The sequence below is a fragment of the Notothenia rossii genome, assembly GCF_949606895.1.
Source record: "Notothenia rossii genome assembly, chromosome: 1".
Taxonomy (NCBI): domain Eukaryota; kingdom Metazoa; phylum Chordata; class Actinopteri; order Perciformes; family Nototheniidae; genus Notothenia; species Notothenia rossii.
The window spans coordinates 49,640,845-49,664,500 of record NC_136912.1 but is presented as its reverse complement, the minus strand read 5'-3'; the positions used below and the strand labels follow the sequence as shown (position 1 = coordinate 49,664,500).

The following is a 23,656-nucleotide window of genomic DNA, read 5'->3' as shown; positions in this document are numbered from 1 at the left end:
CCCCTCTAGATGTTATGGTGAAACAGTAGATTGCACTCTCTGTTGCGAGAGGAGGCCAGCCGAAATGTGCTTCCCTTGGTGAAAAAAAATGGAGGGATTGACCAATCAGATGAGGCTCACGTCATGCCCCTGCCAACCTGTGATTGGTCAGGGCCATGCCAAGGGAAGCCAGAGGCGGCTGGCTTCCCTTGCCTCGCAATCGAATCAAATCGCATCAACTTAGTGGTGCAGTGACGCGTCCCAAAAAGCGGAAGTAAGCTGTGCTCGGTTTCCCTCGACAAAATAGCAATGGGATTTCTCCATAGGATTTTGGAAAATAGCTCGAAAAAAGGTCAGTGGAAAACGAACCTGTTAGGTAAATGCACGTTTTCTTCAGTCGGATAATATCCACATGTCTACCCTACTTTTATAATTTTCGAATCATAAATCTAATCGATAGAAGATAGATAACGTCACTGCACCACTCTCACCGCCGTTAGAAAGTAGCAAGCAACTGAAGCAAGTGCAATTATGGAGGGTGGAGATTCGGAGTATTTAATCGAAAATAATTGTACTAAACTTCCGCTGCAGCAGCAACAACAAATACAATCTGATGACAGGCCAATGCCCAAACTGGAGCTGTGTACAACGAGGAACAAAAGAGCGAACCGGACGTAAAACGTTAAAGGTCTCCTGATTTAGTTTGTGAATGAATGCTTATAAGAGTTTCGGCTGGAGAGCGCGTGCGGACCTGTCGGTCTGATAACAGGCGTGTGTAAGTCCTGCATCTGTATGATACAAATGTGTGTAAAATGATACCGGGCGCTGTAATCACTCATCTGGTTACGTTATTACATTGACCACCACACCCCCCCCCCCCACCCCAAAAGAAAGGACGTATTATTGGCTTCCCCTAATGTTTTCCCCACGCCACGCTACTGGTAAGCTATACTATTTGATATAATGCTGCCAAGATGCCAGGGAAGTGCAGATTCGACAACGTATGGCTTCTCAAGGATAAGTACAAATTGTGGCTATCAAAAGACACTGACCACAGACGTGCTAAATACAAACTATGTTCTAAAATAATCGATATTTTGAATATGGGCGAGGCAGCGCTTGCTAGCTACATGAAGGGAACAAAGCACCAGACCGCAGCCGCTGTTGCTAGCAGCGCAATGTCCATAAGTACATTTATGAATGTTGACGCTGCTAATACACCAAGTAATGCTACTTCAGTTTCAACAGCAACGAAACAGACAACGTTAAACGTTCCGTCAAAACATGAAGTTATCAAAGCGGAGATACTTTGGGCTTTAAAAATCATGGATTCTCACTACTCATACAAGTCATCCGAGGACACGAGCCTTCTTTTTGCGGCGATGTTCCCGGACAGCGAGATTGCAGCTCAATTTGCATGCGGTGAGAGTAAGTGTTCCTAGGTCTGCACATATGGGCTTGCTCCGTATTTTAAGAGAATCATTCTGACTGACATTTCTAAACAAATGGCATATGTAGTGCTGTTTGATGAAACGATGAACCACCATTTGCAGTCAAAACAAATGGATGTACACGTGAGGCTGTGGGATGGAGCAGAAGTCAAGACGAAATACATCGGCTGAACTTTTGGGACATTCCACTGCAATTGATATAATTGAAAAGATGAGCAAAGGACTGTCCGAGACGGGAGTGAATAACCTCATTCAGCTTTCCATGGACGGGCCACTCGTGAACTGGAAAGTGTTTGAACTCCTACAGGAAGAGATGCAGAAGCAGGCGGACAAATCGCTTCTCAACATTGGTTCATGCGGTTTGCATGTCCTGCACAATGCATTCAGAGATGGATGCAAAGCTACCGGCTGGGACATTGAGCACATTCTCTCGAGCCTATACTGGCTTTTCCACGATTGTCCAGCTCGTCGTGAGGACTTAGTTACCGCCACTGGATGCAACACCGTGATGCTAAAGTTCTGCTGAGTCCGTTGGATTGAAAATGCCACCGTGTCTGACCGAGCTTTAATGTTTTGATCTACTGGATCCTAAGGTTAAGTCTTTTGAGGCTGTGAAGAAAAGTTCCAAGGATCCGCTGTTCATCCCAAAAGTGATGATATTCAACAGCATCGCAAGAGAGATCAAGCCCTTCCTCACCCTTTACCAGACGGATAAGCCTATGCTACCCTTCTTCAGCGAGGATTTGTTTCAATTCCATTTTACGGAGCATTCACTGGAGATCGTCTCACCTATGCTGTTATTCTGATCAAAAGTCGTGTTCAATGGCATTCAAACTATATAAATGCTGCTGAAGGTTAATCCAATGGTTAATCCAATGTGTCTGTGTCACTTTGAAATTATTCCTGATAATCCATCATTCAATTTGTATGTAAAAAACTGAGATTTCATATTGGCTGCTAATGATAGCTACCAGAGTGTATCGCAGCTTCCGGTTCCGGGGCATTCTGGCTGTGCATCACTCATTCACCAATGGGTAATGTTTAGATGGATGTTAGGAACTTCCCCTCGATTCTATTGGCTCTAATGGTTAAAAAGAGGTGTCAATCATCAAAATCGAACGAGGGGGGCCAGACATATGGAAAATGCACCCAAATTACCCCAGAAGTGGGTTTCTCTTTCTAAATCTCTCTTAAAAGGCCACATTTCACTTGTTTTGCATCAATCTAGATACAGGGTACTTATATGTTATTTTTTGGATTCCAAAAGCTTTTAGTCTACTATCCCATCATTCAAGGGTGGTTTTCACAAGTAATTTTTGGACGGACACCATAATTTACATTTTTTTTACTATGTTCAGTCTGAATTTATTTTAAAATAACAACATCTATATTGATTCTGACTTTTCTACATCCAACTCACAGATGTAACCTTGCTATGAGAAAAAAGATTATTAATTTAACCCTTTTAGAAGTGAAGATAATGGTCATTTTCTCTGGGAATGTCATTTTCGAGCCTGAGACCTGAAAAACAGGCTCAGGGCTTAACAGGTTAACAAGTTCCTCCTGTGTAGTTCTTGGCTGATCCCTCACCTTTCTCATGATCATCAAAACCCCCACGGGGCCAGATCTTGTGTGGAGCCCCAGACCGAGGGCGATTGATGCTCTTCCATTTCTGAATAATGGCACCAACAGTTGTCTCCTTCTCACCAAGCTGCTTTCTGATGGTCTTGTAGCCGATCCCAGCCTGGTGCAGGTCTACAATCTGGTCCCTGAGGTCCTTAGACAGCTCTTTAGTCTTGTCCATGGTGGAGAGGTTGTCAGGTGTCTTTTATACAGGTAACACATTTATATTATTATAACTTTCTTAAAGGAAGAGCATTTATGTAACTGGTTTGTGGGAGCCAGAATTCTTGTTGGTTGGGGATCAAATACTTACTTTCCCCAATTAAATGCAAATACATTTATACCTCTTATATGATGTACATTTCTGGATATGGAACTGGGTAAACTTACAGAATCGGCAAGGGATCAAATAATTATTTCCTTCACTGTAACTGAACATTATGGTTAATGTGAAATTAAATAATACGTGAGAACAATATCGCTTCATCTGTCTACCCGAGGCTTTCAAAAACAACTTCATGATTCTTTGCTATTACAGCTAGCATGAATAGATTGTATCAAGGTTAAGGCTTCCAGCTACCACCGCACCGAGCATGTCCCCACACACCAAGCATGTCCCCACACACTGAGCATGTCCCCACACACCGAGCATGTCCCCACACACCGAGCATGTCCCCACAGTGTCCCTACACACTGAGCATGTCCCCACACACTGAGCATTTCCCCACACACCGAGAGTATGTCCCCACACACCGAGCATGTCCCCACAGTGTCCACACACACTGAGCATGTCCCCACAGTGTCCCCACACACCGAGCATTTCCCCACAGTGTTCCCACACTCTGAGCATGTCCCTGCTGCCTTGGTATAATACCAACAGGATTTTTCAAAAATGTTTTTCATTGCATTGCCTCAGATCTACTTCATATAGTAAACAACAGTGGCGGCCGGCCCACATAAAAATATATATATATATTAGGGCCGGGACTCGATTAAAATAATTCATCTAATTAATTAGAGGCTTTGTAATTAATTAATTGAAATTAATCGCATTTTTAATCACATATAAATATTTGACCTGAGAACAGTGAGAAGCAATTTTTTTCACATGGATTTTAGTATACCATTGAATAATGACTGAATACATAAGCTTAAGCAACAAAACATTGTTTATTTTTTTTCAAGGTGGTACTTAACCAAGACCTACAGAAAAGTGCAATTTTTGCCATAGTCTGTGAACCCTTTGGAACTACCTGGATTTCTGCATAAATTGGTAAAAAAATGTGTTCTGATCTTCATCTAAGTCACAACAATAGACAAACACAGTCTGTTTAAGCTAAAACCACACAAACAATTATATGTTTTTATGTTTTTTTTTAACACACCATGTAAACATTCACAGTGCAGGATGGAAAAAGTATGTGAACCCTTGGATTTAATAACTGGTTGACCCTCCTTTGGCAGCAATAACCTCAACCAAACGTTTCCTATAGTTGCATATCAGACCTGCACAACGGTCAGGAGGAATTTTGGACCATTCCTCTTTACAAAACTGTTTCAGTTCAGCAATATTCTTGGGATGTCTGGTGTGAATCGCTCTCTTGAGGTCATGCCACAGCATCTCAATTGGGTTGAGGTCAGGACTCTGACTGGGCCACTCCAGAAGGCTTATTTTCTTCTGTTGAAGCCATTCTGTTGTTGATTTACTTCTGTGCTTCGGGTCGTTGTCCTGTTGCACCACCCATCTACTGTTGAGCTTCAATTGGTGGACACATGGCCTTAAGTTCTCCAGCAAAATGTCTTGATAAACTTGAGAATTCATTTTTCCGTCGATGATGGCAATCTGTCCAGGCCCTGAGGCAGTAAAACAGCCCCAAATCATGATGCTCCCTCCACCATACTTCACAGTTGGGATGAGGTTTTGATGTTGGTGTGCTGTGCCTTTTTTTCTCCACACATAGCGTTGTGTGTTCCTTCCAAACAACTCAACTTTGGTTTCATCTTTCCACAGAATATTTTGCCAGTAGTGCTGTGGAACATCCAGGTGCTCTTTTGCAAACTTCAAACGTGCAGATCAGAACACATTTTATGACCAACTTATGCAGAAATCCAGGTAATTGTTTGTGCAGATCCGATAAGCATATCGATTGATTTATACCTAGAGTGCGTCAGCATTTTTTCGCTCAGGGCTCATCTAGACGCTTCTTGTGAGACTTGTGTATTGTTTCGGTAAACATGGGTCATATCATCAGTTAGCTGAGTTTCTTGAATGAGTAGGACACATAGAATAGTTTATAACATTTTAAGAAGCCCTGAGACACAGTTTCGTGAGAAAAAAAACGGGGGAAAAAGCCCCTCAGGTTAAATGGGAATTAAATCATTTAAAGTAATTTTGAGTGTTCCCAAAGCCCCGGTGTTCTGTAGTTTGTGTGGACCTAATGTACTGTTGCACAGTTTATGCTGTAGAAACTATGTCCAGGACAAGGTGTTTGGAAGTTTTTGGAAGATTCATTGCTAACCACACTGAAGATTATGGAGGTATTGATCAGTCTTCTCATATTTTTAAGCCTCAAATTGTCCTCCCCCCCCCCTCTCTAACATCACCAGAAGTCATAATTTAAGTGGTCTTTTCTCAACAAAAAAATACCAGCCGCCACTGGTAAACAAGTCTCTTCACTCAGGTGTATTTCCACAGGCCCTGCAACTGCAGCCATTAAAACGCTCTTCAAAAAGAATAACTTAGATGCTTCAGTAATGAACAATTACAGGCCTATATCAAACCTCCCATTTCTAGGTAAAATCATTGAAACAGTTGTTTTTCAACAGCTGAGTAGTTTACTGCATTTAAATAACTTTTGCGGATGTTTTCCAGTCAGGCTTTCGTCCAAACCAAAGCACTGAGACTGCTCTTGTTAAGGTCTTCAATGACATCCACTTAAATACAGACAGTGGCAGAACTTCAGTGTTAGTATTGTTAGATCTCAGTGCTGCATTTGAAACTGTTGACCACAACATATTATTAGACCGACTGGAAAACTGGGTGGGACTTTCGGCAACAGTGCTAAATTGGTTTGAATCCTACTTAAAGGACAGAAACAACTTTGTCTCTTTAGGTAAATACCAGAGGTGGGAGTAAGTCATGTGCAAGTCATGAGCAAGTCTCAAGTCTTAACCCACTATTTTCAAGCAAGTCCCAAGTCACTGTGGTGAGAGTCAAGCAAGTCAAGTCATTGCTCAGGTCAAGCAAGTCAAGTCAAGTCATACAAAATTAATAATAACGAATAACCCCAGTTTCCGCATTTTAATCAGTTAAAATATTGTGGTTATGAAAGGTTTTGTTTTATTTTCAACATAAACAGCAATGGAGAGTGGGGCGCTGAAATTATACCCCAATAAATTCTAAAAGGGCTCTAAAGTGAAAACAGGAGTACAAACCAAATATGTTACATCATCATGTTAAGCCTCCTGCCCTGGCTCCCCTTCAGCAGGGTCACAGCATTTCTCCATGGTCTGTCTAAGGTGCTCCCATATGACACTGACTCATTGTTTTACTTTAGTCTAAGTTATCTCAGTGGGTCTCAAACGGTTTGGTCTAAACAAATATTTCCATCTATTTAATATAGTTGTTCAAAATAAGTAAAAAAATTATTCCAATGTCAGTAAAAAATTAAAAACACAGTTTGAAAGGGAAGTGATTAGTAAAATATGCATAAATAAAAAGAAAGAATGCAGACTAGGTAAGATAAAGATAGGAGAGGAGTATATCAATGATGTGTTATTGGTTGTGAGCATATTCTAATGGTTTTTGGAGTATTGAAATATCTACAGTTCTGTTTCATATGAGTGTTGAGAGTTGTATCCATAAATCTCTTAATTTGTGCACCAGATTGATGCCTTTAACTTAAATTTAAAGAAAGAAATCGTACCGGGGGTGCATGCCCCCGGACCCCCCTATAGGATGTGAGGTAATCACAAATAAAACAGGTTCATGGATAGATAAGTTTGCACACTCATTATATACACTACACATTTTCTTGGATTAGTTAACACCATAGTCCCCAATATATATTTGTAGAAAGGCAGGAAATGGAATTAAATAGAGAACAATGTTTCATTGCGGAGGACCCCCTGTTTTGTGTCCCCCCCCACTTCTCAAGCCAAAGTTACACCCTTGCCCACATATACAGTGCATATGGAGTTGGCCAGATGTATAGAAATTACTGTTCATGGTAATTTGAAAACAAATGCCGTTGTCAGACACACACGACCACAGCGAACACAAACACAGAGCAGAGCTGAGCAGAGCACAAACACACACACACATCATGCGCCTTAGTGACCGGACATCTCCTTCATAAAATGAGTAATAGGGGGATTAATCGGGCAGTGTGTGTGTGTGTGTGTGTGTGTGTGTGTGTGTGTGTGTGTGTGTGTGTGTGTGTGTGTGTGTGTGTGTGTGTGTGTGTGTGTGTGTGTGTGTGTGTGTGTGTGTGTGTGTGTGTGTGTGTGTGTGTGTGTGTGTGTGTGTGTGTGTGTGTGTGTGTGTGTGTGTGTGTGTGTGTGTGTGTGTGTGTAGAGGTGTATGTGGTTCAAACTTAGCAGCCAGCGGTCGCTCTTTAGCTGTTCTAATTAAATTAAACACAGTGAAGGCATTGCGTAAAAGGCACAGCTCTTTGCGCGCTGGTGCTGCACTTTTCAGAGGCGGAGTTAGACGTTCCGCTTCCTCATGGTGCTGTAGCGATTTCATGAAGTGAATGAGAGTCCGAGTTCAAAATATATCTAAAATAATGTATGCACTGCCATTTCCCAACATAAACATTACAGTCTGCAATGAAACGGTTGTCTCCTGTGTGCTCCACTTCCTACTTGGCGCTCCGGTAACTTTCTCTTGCGAACGATATACAGTGTCTTTTTTTTTTTCATTGTCCTTTAGGGGCTCCCTACAATACAAAAACAAATGCAAATATTTAATTTTAAAAAGTAAAGTCCTTTCGAGTCATCTGTCTCAAGTCAAGTCTCAAGTCATGAATACCAAGTCAAAGTCAAGTCAAGTCTTTTATCAATGTTGTCCAAAAATATGCGACTCGAGTCTGAGTCATGAAATCAATTATTTGACACACAGGAAGCCAGTGTAAAGACTTCAGCAGGGAGTCAAGTCCTGTGACTCCCTACAATACAAAAACAAAAGCAAATATTTAATTAAAAAAAGTAAAGTAAAAAGTAAAGTCTGTCTCAAGTCAAGTCTCACGTCATGAATACCAAGTCAAAGTCAAGTCAAGTCTTTTATCAATGTTAGTCGAGCAAGTCTCAAGTCCAAAAATATGCGACTCTGGTAAATACACATCTGAGTTGACAAATTTGACGTGGGGTTCCTCAAGGCTCCATCTTGGGGCCTCTTCTCTTTAACATCTACATGCTACCACTGGCTCAGATAATGAAAAACAACTAAATAATTTACCGTAGCTATGCGGATGACACATACATTTACATAACCATTTTGCCAGGAGACTATTCTCCAATTCAATCACTGATTAAGTTAATTGAACAAATCAATGACTGGATGTGTCAGAACATTCTCCAATTAAACAAAGATAAAACTGAGGTAATGGTTTTTGGAGCCAAGGCAGAATGTATAAAAGTTAGCGCTGAGCTTCAGTCTGCAATGTTCAAAACAACAGATAGAGCCAGAAATCTAGGTGTAGTCATGGACTCTGACCTGAGTTTCATCAGTCAGATTTTGTAATTGTTTTACAATTACTAAATCCTACTATCACCTAAAGAATATATCTAGGATTAAAAGACTAATGTCACAGCAGGATTTGGAAAAACTTGTCCATGCTTTTATCTTCAGTAGAATGGACTACTGTAATGGTGTCTTTGCAGGTCTCACTAAAATATCTATAAGAAAGATGCAGCCAATTCAGAACGCTGCTGCTCGAGTCCTCACTAACACTAAGAAAGTGGATCACATCACTCCTGTTCTGAAGTCTTTACACTGGCTTCCTGTGTGTGTCAAATAATTGATTTCAAAATACTGCTGCTGGTTTATAAAGCTTTGAATGGTTTAGGCCCAAAATACATTTCTGACCTACTGCTAAATTATGAACCATCCAGATCTCTCAGGTATTCAGGGACCGGTCAGCTTTCTGTCCCCAGAGTCAGAACTAAACATGGTGAAGCAGCGTTCAGTTATTATGCTCCAAATATCTGGAACAAACTCCCAGAAACCTGCAGGTCCGCTGCAACTCTTACTACTTTTAAATCCAGGCTGAAGACTTTTCTGTTTCCGCTGCTTTTAATTGATATGTTCATATCTTAAACTGCACTGTAATTTTTATTCATGTATTTTTTCGGTAACACTTTATATTAAGGTACACAAATTAACCATCAACTAGTTGTTAATTAACATGCATATTAGCAGTATATTGGCTCTTTAGTAGTCATTATAAAACACTTATTAATGCCTTATTCTACATGACCATATTCTACAAGTAATACGCCATTAGTTGAGTTTTTCTCAATAACCCTCTAATTAGTGCTTATTTATTGCAAGTAAGGAAGTTGTTGTACATGAGTTTTGGTCTTAATATGCTCTGCTCAATATGGGCCTAATAAGGCAGTAGTACCACAAGAAAAGTAATTCTCCCATAATAACACTTAACAAATATGATCTATTCTTATGGAACAAGACATGAAACTATAAGTGTTAATTGTGTCTAAATAACTCAAAATTAGATATTTATATCTAAGAATATGTTTTGGGGTATTGACAGTTCAGCTACCAATAGCAAGGTGATATTGACCTGTTTGTTTCATATTTGCACATTTATATTTTTGTAAAATGTGTACTAAAGGTTAGACAGGAAGTAGGAAATAGTGAACTGAATGGCATGGCCGTAGACTACTACTAATTCAGGGTTGCCAACTCTCACGCATCTGGCGTGTGACACACGCTTTCACTCTCAATTTCACGCTTTCACGCTGCCCAAACTATTCTCACGCCTAAAACAAGATGAACTGGTGATTGTTTTTGGTTGGTTATTTACAGTGTTGAGTTGACAGCTGCTCAAGCTGTCGATCCACTGCCTTCAAGGCCCCACCACTTTTAACAACGCTAACAGACAGCAGAGCAGTGGGAGCCGGTTGGTCAATCCCCGACCCGTATTGCGCATGCGCAGAATCCTTCTTAACGCCAGGTTTTTCATCAGTGGACGGCAAAGTCTACTGAAGGAAAGGTGGGTTTGCACAGTACACTTATCGAAATCAGTGAATATGTCTGCAGAGGGGGGTCTCACCTCGCGGAGGGGGCCTCATCTTGCGGAGGGAGCCTCACCTGAAGCGCGAATGCGGCGCACATCTATGAGCCTGTGCGGATATATGTCCCCCCCCCCGCCACAAGTTGGCCAGGGGCAGCCCTGATCCAATGATATCAAAATCTCACGCCAGCCAGGTACCCAAAGTTGGCAACCCTGTACTAATTTTCCCTATGCAACCTGAAGAGTAAAAGTGTAAATTCCATCAGAAAGCAATGACTGTAAGTGTAATTTTAAGCCTTACACTTACACTGTAAGGATTAGTAACATGTATTGTGTTTATGTGATGACATTTGGAGATGTTTAAACTAAGGTGACCAGATTTTCAAAATTAAAACCGGGGACATTTTGAGTTTTGCGGTCAATATATCTGTAGTATATAGTGCCGCGAACATATACCATCGGGACGTTACTGATGGGGTGCGGCTGCGGAGTGATACTGTGTGTATGCAAGCCTGCATCTAGGACGCATCTATGTATCATGGCTGTAGACCTGTTAAGTAATAAAGATACATCATACAAAGGTCTACGGATACCTTATTACTCTCCATGACCTGCGGTCAACTATATAGCATAAAGGACTATTACAATATCATTAACATATCCAATTTTCACTGTACACTAATATCTGCTCTCAGATTTATTGCGCGCTCTGATCTTTTGTGCAACGACCCTGTCAAAATCCCTCAACCAATAGGAGGCCAGGTTTCCTTGCGGGTGCATTCGCTTTACTTATTAGAGCGTCCCGTAAGGGTTACTCTTTGGTTTATAAACTACCGACCTCCACGGCTTTATAACATAACATGGTACTGCATAAAAAGGCATCACTAGCTGTACCAGAGCACAGGTCCCCGTCCAATCCTGTGGTAAAACTGAGTACAAGGTTTTAGTGCCACAATACCACCACACATCTGTTCTGGGATACCGCCTAATGGGCATAGCTATACCTGGGAGAAAATCCTGCTTCATTAAAATCAATGTAGAATTGCACCACTTCAGAGTTCCTACTTCGATACCTTTTAGGTATTCCCTTGTGATGCAATCATAAAGTCCCTCGTACGGCGTGAAGTCAGGTGGAATGTCATTCATTTTTACCACTGGATACTTTTGTGCAATGTCTAGACAATCTGCTGGGGATTTTTGTTCATAGAGTTTGTACATACAGAGTTGTCCTCTTGGGTTTTTGTGGGCATTAAATGGAAAGCGCACTGTTCCCAAACTTGGTCGGGCAGCCGCACAGGCCAGACAGTCCGCCATCTTGCTCTGCTTTACAGAGTAAACAACCCAGTCTAACCAGGAATTTGTGTCCTCATATCCTGTTTCTATTGCTATGACTTTCTGTATAGAAGTCGTAGTCAGATAGGTGACCAGTGGATTGTTCACAGATTTAGCAGGGGGAGATTCTGGTTCTGGTTTAAAAAGGCATTCAGTATATTTTGGGACGAAATCAGGGATTACATCAGCTGGTGGGTCAATTATTTTCACTAAAATTGATCCCATTGGGTCTTTTCCAGGAACTTCTATCCCCATCAGTAAATGGAATGCAGTGACGTCTCCCTTTTTCTTGAAATGGGGAGTGAGTGCGCTTTTAAAAGCAATTATTATTGGATTGTGTTTGCTCATATCTCCACTATGGCGACCTTTGGAAAAAGATAGCTGAGACCTAAACGCCAAACCAGGGGGATTGTTATTTCCTTCTGCCCTTGCACTCCAATATACCTTCTCTGAAATGGGACACCATGTATTATCATCTGGCCTTCCCCAAGCATGAATGCACCCATAAACGTCATGGCCCGTTTTGTTTCGCAGTTCTCCACATACAACCACATCACACACATCAAGACTTACCGTAACCGCTTCACCTCTGGGGATGAGTATTTCTAACCCTTCCTTCTGTCTCTCCGCTGATCTTTTGGCTGTGGGGATAAATGGAACTCTCTCAAACACAGCTGAAGTTTTGTTAGTGATATTGGCATTTTCTACGAGTGCACGAATGGATTCGGGTTCTTCATGATGCTGTATCCCCTTCCCAACCAGGAAAATGCCAATTGTGATGAACAGAGCTAACAATGATATTACGATTCTTATCCCTTTGGTGCCCCTTAATTGTTCTGACTTCTTGAATGGCACTTCATCAATTTTACCCATGGTTATATCAGTTCCAGAGTTTTAAAATAATGAGAGCAAAAATAAAATATATAGAAAATAATAAAACAAAAATATTGGACTCTTCTTTTTGAATGGTAGAATAAATAGGTCTCAGATCTAAAACAAGAATGGTTATTCCGTTTTAGTATTCAATCTACAAAACCTAAAGACAATTCGTCTTTTGAGCTGTTTCTATCTTAATATCTCTTGATTTGATTTTTTATTCGTTTTGTTCCAGCTCTGCCAAATCAGTCCTAACTTCCGAGAGCTTTCTGGAAGGTGCCGGTGCAGGGCGACAATGTGTCAGGTGGTGCCAATTTGCTCCTTTTTTACCTTTTATCCGGAGAGCCTGTGAAGTTCTTTCAACTACTTCCCACGGACCCGTCCACCTGGGTTCAGCCCACTTTCTTTTGTGAACTTTCAACCTCACCCAATCACCCGGCCGTACAGGAGTCTCTTCTGGTGTCTCGTCTGGTGTCTCTGCAGTTCTCTGAACCTGTGTAGACAAGACATGGATAATATTACTCAGAGCCCCGACATATTCATCGACTTCTATTTGTCTGATGTCTAAAACTGGGCCTGTCCCTCCTTCTCTAGGAGGCCCTGGCATTGGCCGACCAGTTAACAACTCTGGGGTGAAAGATGTGTTTTAGCACCCTCAGAAGATCTCATTGACATGAGTGCCAGAGGCAAAGCATCTACCCATTTCGTGTTTGTGCCAAAAATAACTTTTGCTATTTTCCCTTTTAATGTTCGAAAAATAACTTTTGCTATTTTCCCTTTTAATGTTCGATTAGCTCTTTCCACTATTCCCTGAGATTGTGGGTGATATGCTGACCCAAACTTATGAATTATACCAAAATATAACTCAACTTCCTCCAAGTGTTTGCTTGTAAAATGTGAACCATTGTCTGATCTTATAATCCTTGGCACCCCATAACGGGGTACGAGTTCTGTTTTGAGCCATTTAATGACTGTCTTTGAATCTTCTTTCTTGCAGGGAATGGCTTCAATCCATCTCGTATAACGATCAATCATTACTAACATATATCTAAACCCTCTGACTACATTGTCTGCTCCCATGTCTGTATAATCAATACAAATGTCTTTGAATGGGGCTTCTGGGACTGGATATCTTCCCATAGGGCACTTGTATGGCTTTTTTACATTGAATGCATTACACGTGTCACAGTCGTTTACGAAGTTTTCAACCATGTCCTTCATGTAAGGATGCCACCACTGTTGTTCAATGTCTTTTGTTGTTCTTGTTTTGCCTACATGAGTGGGACCATGTGATTGTTCTATTAGCAGGTGGCATAACTTTGCAGGTGCGACTAAACGGCCGTCGTGGGCTCTCCACAGGCCATCTACTTCCTTTGCTCCCTTCTGACTCCATTGATTCTGTTCATACACTCCAGCATATTTCTGCAAGTCTTTGATGTGTTCGGTGGTTAACTCCTCTTGAGTATTGGCCTTTGTACATATCATTTGCTTGCTGTACCCTCCTGCTTTCTTTGCTGCCTTGTCTGCTGCATCATTTCCTCTGGATATTGCATTGTTCAATGTTTGATGTCCTTTGCATTTCATTACTGCCACTTGTGCTGGCAACAGTAAAGATGTCAGCAGGAGTTTTAGCGCTTCGGCATGTTTTACTGGTGTCTTAGCAGATGTTAGGAACCCTCTTCTGATCCACTGTGGTCCGTCTATATGCACTGCTCCATAAGCATATGCTGAATCTGTATAGATGTTGACTCGTTGTCCCTCTGCATGCTCCAAGGCTTTGGTGAGTGCCACTACTTCTGCCAGTTGGGCCAAAGCAGGTTGGGAGATGATTTCTGCTTCTATGGTTTGTATATTTTCTCCCTCCTGCCGGACTACTGCATAGGAGGCCACATTCCCGTCATCTCCCTTGTAACAACAGCCGTCACTGTAGAGAGTGAAGTATGGTTGGTCCAGTGGATCTGTTTCTAAATCTGATCTTATCTTGAGATCCTTTTGGGAGACTAACTGACAGTCATGGGGTCTTCCGTGCTCAGTCCTGTAGACATGTTTGTTAAACCACTTTGGTATGTTATATGGGGTTTCAACAGACTGGTCTGAATCTTGATTTTCCTGATTGAGGAAAATGTGAATGCCTGTGAATTTATGAATGCTACTACTCCATGGGCTGTTTTGACTTTCAATGGGTGGCACATTACCACATGTGCAGTTTTCTCAATGACTTTTGCTAGTGCAGCTAGGTGTCTTGCACATCCTGTCTGGCCTAGTTATATATTGTCTAACTTTGAGCTATGGTACATGAGTACCTGTCTCACTCCCCCTTTTTTCTGAAACAGGACTCCATTGACTATTCCACCTGATTCAGAAACATCAAGGCAAAAATCATCATCATAATCCGGAGTGGAAAGGTGTGCCGCTTGACTCAGGGCTTGCTTCCTCTTCGTGAAAGCTTCTTCGGCCAACGTTCTCCACTCGAGAGTAGCTTTAAGATTTCTGTTTCCTGCTTCTGCAATTATGTGTCTCAGTGGTTGTGTCAAGTCCACATAGTCAGGTATGTACGTCCTGATGTAACCTGTCAGGCCCAGGAAAGCAAGCATTTGTTGCACTGTTTTGGGCTTTGGTTGGGAGAGGATGGAAGACCGTTGTGCTGGTGTCAGAGTTGGACTGTTCGAGGAAATCATCCTTCCCAGGAATGTAACCGTTCTCCTTGCGATCTGCGTTTTTTCTTTCTTCACTTTATAGCCCACATTGGCCAGTAGGATTAACAATTGTTGTGTCACAGCCAGACATGTTGCTGCATCTGGCCCCGCTTGAAGTAAATCATCAACATACTGTATCAAAGTTACTCCCTCCGGAAGTTGCAATGCACTGAGGTCTTGTTTCAATGCACTGTTAAATAATCCTGGGCTATCCTTGTAACCCTGTGGCATCCGATTGTAGGTGTATCGCTGTCTTTGGTAAGTAAAAGCAAATATATCCTGGACTTTTGGATCTAATGGTAAGCAAAAGAATGCATTAGCTAGATCTATCACTGTGAACTATTTGTGACTTGGATTAAGATTTTGTAATGCTACATGTGGATCGGGAACAGGAATATTAGCAGTTTTAGTGACATTGTTGACTTCTCTCAGACCATGGACCATTCTCCATCCCTTGTTTCCAGCTTTTGGTACCGGCAAGATGGGAGTATTCCAATTTGAACCGGTGTGTCTGATTACTCCAGCTTGCAACAATCCTTGAATGGCGTTTCCTATTCCATCTATTTGTTCTTGTTTCAATTTGTATTGCGGGCGCCAACATGGTTTGTAATTTTCCATCAGCTCCACTGAGACTTCATGATTTACTAATCCAACATCATAGTCTCCAGTGGTCCAAAGATGTGTAGGCACCCGCATCAGCATTTCTTCTGTGTCCGGATTGTTTGTGTGTTCTCGGCCATGATCTATGTCCAATTCTTGCTTCTCCAATAGCCCTTGTTCCTGGCTATTGTTTCGAATCCTCCACATCGTCTGGTCTGTGGATTGCCACAGAATAAGTGATTCCGTCGCCAACCATTCTGTGTTCAATGCAGTCTTTATCATTGGACCCAATGATCTGGACTCAGCTCCTATGGTCATGGCGAGTGTGACATGAGGAACAGCTTCTTCAGATAAATTGTACCATTGTTTTTGTTCTGGTGTGAATTTTACCGCTGCTGCTACACCCTACGGTCCGACGTAGATGTCTGCTACATTCAAATCTTCCATCCTTCCCTCTTTATCTTCCATCCATGCATCTTGATATTCTTCATCCGGTCGCCTTAGATAATTGTACGTACAATGTAGAGGATCCTGCGGGGGCCCATAGGGTCCCAGTGTATTTATCCATGGCTTCCAGGCCATGTACGTTCTTTGGACATGAGGAGTATCGATTTCCGTGGTGATTCGGCGGCTCCAGTACACAGTGGTTGTGTCATTTTCTTCGTCGTTTTCTGGATTTGCTGCCATCATCATGATTCTCTGTTGTCCATCGTATGTTTGGTGGAGTGGTTTCTGGCCTGGAAATTGGATTATCAGCCCATCTGGTGTGCATATAATTCTCGCTCCTGATTTTACGAGCAGGTCTCTTCCCATCAGATTTATGGGACAGTTTGGGGCATAGAGGAAAGGATGTTGCAGGAGTTGCTTCCCAATTTTTGTGACCAATGGTAATGTATATCTCAGTACATACATTTTTCCCGAGTATCCAACTGTTTTGAGGGTGTGATTTGAGAGTGGTGGTGGTTTTCCCTTTAATTTTGTCAAAAAGGAAGCTGTAGCTCCTGTGTCCACGATAATTTCCACATTTTCCCCCTTAATCTCAATTGCGTCACCTGTGATTGGATCCTCTGGGCCTCCTCATACGTATGGACCACTCCAAGCTGTCAGAGGCATTTGGTTCATGTTTGGCACCCCTCCTCCTGGTTGTCCCTGGAATCCTCTGCCTCCACTGAGTCCTCCCCTCTGTTGGTACTGTGTAGGCATGTACATGGGTGCTTGTGGCTGTGGTTGGACAGGAGTATACACAAGCGGTAGCGGTTGCTGTACTTGGGGATAATACTGCTGTGTCTGGGGCTGGAATTGTGTAGGATTGTATGGTATCTGTTGATACGGACAGTTTCTGGCCCAATGATCCATCTGACCGCATGTGTAACATCCCACTTTTTGGAAACCTCTTCCTCTGCCCTTTCCTCTGAAACTTCCTCCACCTCTTTGTTGGTACTGCATCTGATTTTCTGGCGCCACCTGAGCTTGAACTGTTAGCGGTGTCTGCATTACTGTCTCCGTTTCTATGGTCTTCTCTGCTTTAGCTGCCATTTGCCTTGCCGCTTTCTTGTTTTTATTAGCTTCGGCATCTTTCTCAGCTATTTGTATCTTCACGAGTCTCCTTGCTTGGATTTTATCGTCTTCATCAAGTCCCTTTTTTGCCGCCTGGTGTCTGGTATCGTGGTGAATGAGATGTTGTCTCCATTGTTCAGCGGGTTTATTGTCCAATCCCACCACTTCTTCCAAACGTGCCTGCACTGCTAGGGGAAGGGCTTTAATGACAGAGTTCTTCCACACCATTTCAATAGCTGGAGAAAGATCATGTCTTTCACCCGTGCAAGCCTCCCACACTTCTTCACATTTCTTCAAGAATGCATGCATGTCTTCCCCAGGCTCCTTCTTCAAGCTGCTGAGAACATGAAAACTGCGTGTTGTCGGGTAGATGTGACGAATAGCAGCCCAATATTTTGACCTGATGTAGTTGAATGGGGTATCATCTAGGTCATTTGTGCAATTGGCCTCGGAGTCTATTGCTCTTGCTTCAAGTCGTCCTTCAATCCATCCAAGAAGGGCCCTTACGTCTCCCAAGCATAGGTGGTCTTGGGCTGTGAATCTCTCCAGATCATTCACCCACTTCTGACCTCCTTTTATAAGTGGAGGTAGTTTTCCCACTAATGCTTCCATGTCCCTGTGATTCCATGATTGGTATTGAAATCCTCCATTTCCAGCTGCTATCAATGGCATGGCGCTATGTGCGGTACTCCTGAGTCTTTCAGCTATGGGCCCTGTCACAGTTTGTTGGTTGATTTCGTCACCTCTGTTTTTCCCTGAGGGTGTGGTGAAACGCTATTGTTGCTGTGTGTGTTCCGGGTATCCCGAGTGTCTGCTGGTTTGAGAATGTGCACTGTCGTTGTCTTCTCCATGTCCTTGTCCTCTGTAATTTTGTTCATCAGGAGAGTAATTTGTTCGGCGTGTTCTTTGAGAGTCTTCCCATCCCCGAGTTCTTTGTTCTTGTTGTTCTCTATGTTGGTTCTGGTGTCTGTCTTTCCATCATTTCCCGGAATGTCACATCTTCTCGTTGTCTTTCTGCCAGACGTTGTTGGTATTTATCTTCCTCCCTTTGTCTTTCTGCAATAATGTCATAACTGGCTTTATCTGACTTTCGCATTTCTTCAATAATGTCATTATGTGCCTCTTCTACCTTTCGTCTTTCTTCAGCATATCTGTCATTATGTGCCTCTTCTGCCTTTCGTCTTTCTTCAGCATCTCTGTCTTCCATTTCTCGTCTGTGTTGTTGTGCGTCTTCCTCTGCTGTTTGTGGTTGAAGAGGGAAGATGGGCCCTGCCACTCTCTCATAAGCGGCCATTTTTCCTGGATCTGCACCTGTTGATCTGTTGATTGACTGGAATGACATAGGTATTTGTAGCATGTCTCGCTGAAGTTGTCTATCTGTAGGCATAGTTCTTAATGCGTGCATTTCGGCTAATCGTTTGTGTTCCTCCAGCAGCTGGTTGGATTGAGTCGTGAGCATTCTTACTCCGTATTCCAATTCTTGGAGACGTCTTGCTGTGGGGACTCCCTCCAATTCCAATACTCCTCCCAAAATACCGAACGTTGGGGCATGTATTGAGGGTTGAAGGAGAGTTTTATTTTCTGACATGTAGGGAGGAGGTTCCTCAATCAAGTTAGGATAGAGCTTTGGAGTTTGGATTACTGGAGCGTCTTCCATTTTTTTTCCGCGTCTTCTTCTGCTTGCGAATTTGCTTCTTGGGCGACGCACATGTTTGCCATCCCACTAGCAGAATACTTTAAATGGAGCATCAGACTTGTATATCGTGCTTTCCTTATTTCCGCTTTGTTCATAGCAATCTTTGCAGGTCCATACCAAGAGGGTTGTCCGGCTTTGATCCATGCTTGTTGTTCTCGCAGGTATTCTCCATTTTCATGGTCAATTACTGCTTTTCTATGTGCTTTCGTTGGTGCTGGTTGATCATCAGCTGGATACAGTCCTCTCGTTTGCCATTGTTCCAACAGTTTCTCCATGTGGTTCCATGTCTTTTGTCTAAGATTTGGAACTGTTATAGCATCTGATCTGATTTTATCCTTCCTTTGATATCTTCTGTTGAGCCTGGCTCTGCATCTAGTCTCAACTTAGTTTGTTTTGGTGACATGTTCTCTAATTATTTATTAACTTATCAAAGATGAAGCACTAATCTTCTGGCTAGCACCTTCGTTGCTGTCCGAACTTGAAATCTTTTTTTTTCTTTTCTTTAAGTTGCTCAAGGTTTTATTATTTTTATTTTATTTTTTTTAAGTTATAGTTTTTTTTTTTTTTTTTTAAGTTTTAGGTAAAATATTAATAAAGTTAATTAATATATAAAAATTATGCAAAATTAAAATATGAAATGTTAAAATAAAGTTGTACCGTGTATGGTTTTGACTTTGAAATATGAATATGGTTCAAATCCAAATCTCCTGTGTACAGTGCATACCGAAATGTATGAAATTATGCTAATGTCACTACTTGTGTTAGCTTCAATAAATTGGTGTTTGAAAAAGTATTATGTAAAGTTTCTTCTCTTATAATTAGAAACCACTTGCAATTCTATCTTGGCGATCAAGCATGTGTTTATTTATAACACTTAAAATTATACTTCAAAATGTTATGGTGTTTCTTCTATTTGTGTAATAATTATGTACTACCACCAGAGTGCGCTATTTTAATTTCCAGCTTAATCCACGAGGGAATAGCTGTTGCAAAACTGACTTGTTTTTAACAAGGAGAAACTTATTTTCCTTAAAAATATCTTTAAAATAGGAAGAACATTACACTATGGTTAAACAACACAGCACATAACCGCCAAAACACATTTGCAAACAAGAATATTCACAAAATCGCCAATACACACTTGCAAACAAGAATATCCCAAAACCAGCCAATACACTTTTATCAGCAGAAGTACTTCCAATAGTTCTAACTCTAACAAGAAGTATGATGTTCTTTACAAAATGGAATGCCTAGCCTCAGTGTGTTAAAGCAAACAGAGTACTTCAATTAGCATTTCATGAAATGCCGACTGCCGTGTGGTTCACTGTGAACATGAGGTCAAGACAAGATGACAACTGGTTTTCCAACCTTTGACCTGAAGAACAAAGGGATTTGAAAAAACACCTCGTGGCTCTCACAGTGGAGTTGAAATAATGGTGGGCTGATATTTTGTCTCGTAAATTCAACACACAACACTGTAGTTTAAAATAACATTTCTATTTAGTTTACAATGATAAATGGGCCTCGTACCTTTACGTCATAGTCCTCTACCCATGTACGTAAATGACTTTAAGAGCCAGTATGGTCACCTCTTCTGTTTAAACACGCTATTATGGGACAAAATGGGACGCTATCCAAACACAATCAGAAGAATATCGTCTATCTAACGCACGAATGTCGCACTTCTCATCGTAATCCACCACCCAATGTCTTTTTGAAAACAGAAAAAAGTAACCACTGAAAGCTTCAAACTCCTCAGGCCTTTTCCTTGAAAAATGACTTTTTTAAAACAGCCTCACTTGTGCTGTTGACACAAAACACTCACTCCAATAACCTTAGCTTCAAACTTTGGCTGTGTTTTTGCCTCAAGCAGTCCCGACTGCTTAATGGCCTAAAACCATTCACGTTAACTTAAAACGTAACAAAAGACACCTATTGAAGTGATTGGCTCTAGCCGACATGTAATAACAGACAAACGAATAGCATGCAGGGTTAAATAGAACAAAATAAATTGAACTCACCCTGCCTGTAACAAAGCAACGCCACGTAGTAGGATACCAATGTTTATCAATTTAGGCTTGTTTTAACTTAAATTGCACAGCTATTTTCAGGATCCGCTGGCCGCCGTCAAACACACAGACTTAACATTGTCCTACATAAACTATTGAAGAATTCGATATAACAGGTTTCTCCTTACCTAGTTGATTTGAGCTCTCTGTGTGTTGAACGGATGCCAGGGGGTCCAGCGAGCAGCCTGCTTTAGTCTCTCCCGGTTGTGCGAGGATCACGTCAGGGTCCCCAATTGTTAAATATATTCTTTATTCTCGCGTCCAGGAGAGAAGCTTTAAAATGAGACTAAATGGAGTCTCTGAGAAGATTCAAATGGAATACTTTAATTAAAAAAGGCGCGGTAGTGTTACAGACAGAATATTGTTCAGGCAGAAAACAGCGGTGATCTGGCTCTCATGAGCAAGAGAAGAGAGTGAATCCCTCGTCCGGTGCTATATCCTCTGCTGGCTCCTCCCCGCCAGCCGGCTCGCCTCGTCTCTAATGTCCGTTGTTGCATTTAAACAGAGGATTGGTACTTTTTACATTCAACATATGCTTAACACGCCTTTTCTCCTCATATTCTCTTTCATCACTTTTCATGTAACACATTCTAAACGCTGTAATCAATACTCTAAAAAATACAGAAAATACTTCACGGCTGGTTTGGTTTCCGGTCATTCCGGATGTTGTCACATGCTACTCTCGTCTGTAAACAATAATGTATTCAAATAAACTGTACCTTCATTTAATATTCAGCATGGTAGTATCTCGACATCTATAGTTGTAGTGTTAAATCAGTAGGTTTCGGTTTTAACCACACCATGTCATTTCGCTACTCAATTCACCTCTTTAGGAAATCGTATATTAGCCACATGCTAAATGCTAACCGGAGATGAAGGATTTTCAGAATAAAAGCTTAACTGGTTGTGCACAAGAATTTCTGTTTTTTCAGTATAAAAGAGCATTTAACTTGACAGTATGTTTAAACTACCTTATACCATCAAAACATTGATTTTAAATTTCTAACAAGATCTCGCCTGCTAAAAAGAGAACCAGCTTCGTAGGACCGGAAACCCCAAGTTTTCCCTGAAGTTAGCCGGCTAAGCGAAAATCCTGCTTCGTAGTATACCCCCCAGGTCTCCTATTGGTTGAGGGATTTTGACAGGGTTGTTGCACAAAAGATCCGAGCGTGCATAAAATAAATCTGAGAGCAGACATTTCACGAGCGCACAGAAACAGCCTGAGTGCGAGGAGAAGGTTTTAAGCTGGAACATAGGAAATGTGTAAGCAGCAATATATCTGAGTGCAAGCGTATAGTTTGAGCAGAAGCAGAGCAGATCTAAGCTCAAGCAGGCACTATTTGAGTGCGAGGACAGGGTTTGAGGGAAATAAATTCATATTCTGAACATGAAATCAATAAAGTATGTTCTCAAATTTAAAAACCACGCTCTTGAATAGGGATATAAGATAGGGAATAAGGGGCGGACCTAGCACATTTGGTGCCCTAGGCGAGCTTCACCACTGCGACCCCCCCCCCAAAAAAATCAAAACATCTTAACAGTTATACAGTAAAGTACTGCACCTTTATTTATTACAAGCAAGAACAAGAGCTAAGAATAAATGTAAAGTTCACACTAAAGAATTAAAACAAACAACTTAGCTAACAAACAATAATAATAATAACAATAACAAACAATAAAATAACGTGCAAATTTGCTTTAAAAGAAAATTATGTATTGTAAAATATGTTACACATGTCAAATAATCAAAATATAATATGCTAAATAAACAAACAAATAAATACAAATTACAAATTAACTTTTTCTCAATAACTATTTACATTCCACTCCCTATCATCACACAAGGTTAGCCTACATATTAGCTCCTACTGGTTTCCATTTACAGTGCAATCCTTCTGGCCTTCCTCGCTACAAAGTCATCAATCACATCATCATATGAAATCTGAGCACCAACCTCATGGTTAATACTGATTACAGCCAGAGTTTTAATTTTTGGGAAAACTCCTCTCGGCTGAAGCTACTGTTACTGGTAGCGTTGCACTGATCCGCAGAGCAATACACAAGTTGGGATATATTTCGGTGAGCTGCTTTGTGTGTATGAATTTCAACAACTCAAGAGTTGTCATGCTCTTTGATAGCAAGTCAGGTACATTTTCCAACTCCTGAGCCAGCTCCTTCCCATCCAAATCAGATTGCCCTCCATGGCTTAAGGTGTGTGCAAGTGCCTCTGCTTGCTTCATCAGCTCTTGGTGTGGCAGGTCTGGGAAGTTGTACAGAATGCCAAACTTGCCTTTTACATGTTTAAGATTGGTAAACCTCTCCTTTTGTGCTACCACCACCACGTTAAAGAAGGTTACCTCCAGATTTTGCAAGGCATCCCTCAATGGCTCATCAGGAGACTCATATGAGAAGTGCCCCTTTGTTGACTTCAGCCGCTTTTGCACAAGGACTGCGTCCACATTCATGTCTTCACACATGTCCTTGGCTGATGTTTGTGCAGCCACAAAGCCTGTGGCTCTGT

At 41.5% G+C, this 23,656-nt stretch overlaps 1 protein-coding gene and 1 long non-coding RNA gene across 5 annotated transcripts in view; one reads left to right on the top strand and one right to left on the bottom strand.

Moving 5' to 3' along the window:
- The window catches only part of LOC307037436, an 84,004-nt gene extending 62,085 nt beyond the window's left edge, over positions 1-21,919 (bottom strand). For 3 of the 4 annotated variants that reach the window (XR_013807680.1, XR_013807681.1, XR_013807682.1), the window contains exons 1-3: positions 21,264-21,919; positions 12,848-13,010; positions 12,215-12,282 (exon numbers count right to left, since the gene is read on the bottom strand). This is a non-coding gene — a long non-coding RNA (uncharacterized lncRNA). Of the gene's footprint in view, positions 1-12,214; positions 12,283-12,847; positions 13,011-21,087 lie in introns of all 4 variants that reach the window. The other variant, XR_013807679.1, reaches the window with a different exon arrangement.
- Positions 1-23,656, top strand: part of LOC307037398 (glycine receptor subunit alpha-3-like) — a 238,963-nt gene that overhangs the window by 142,270 nt on the left and 73,037 nt on the right. The gene's annotated exons all lie outside the window — the stretch shown is intronic.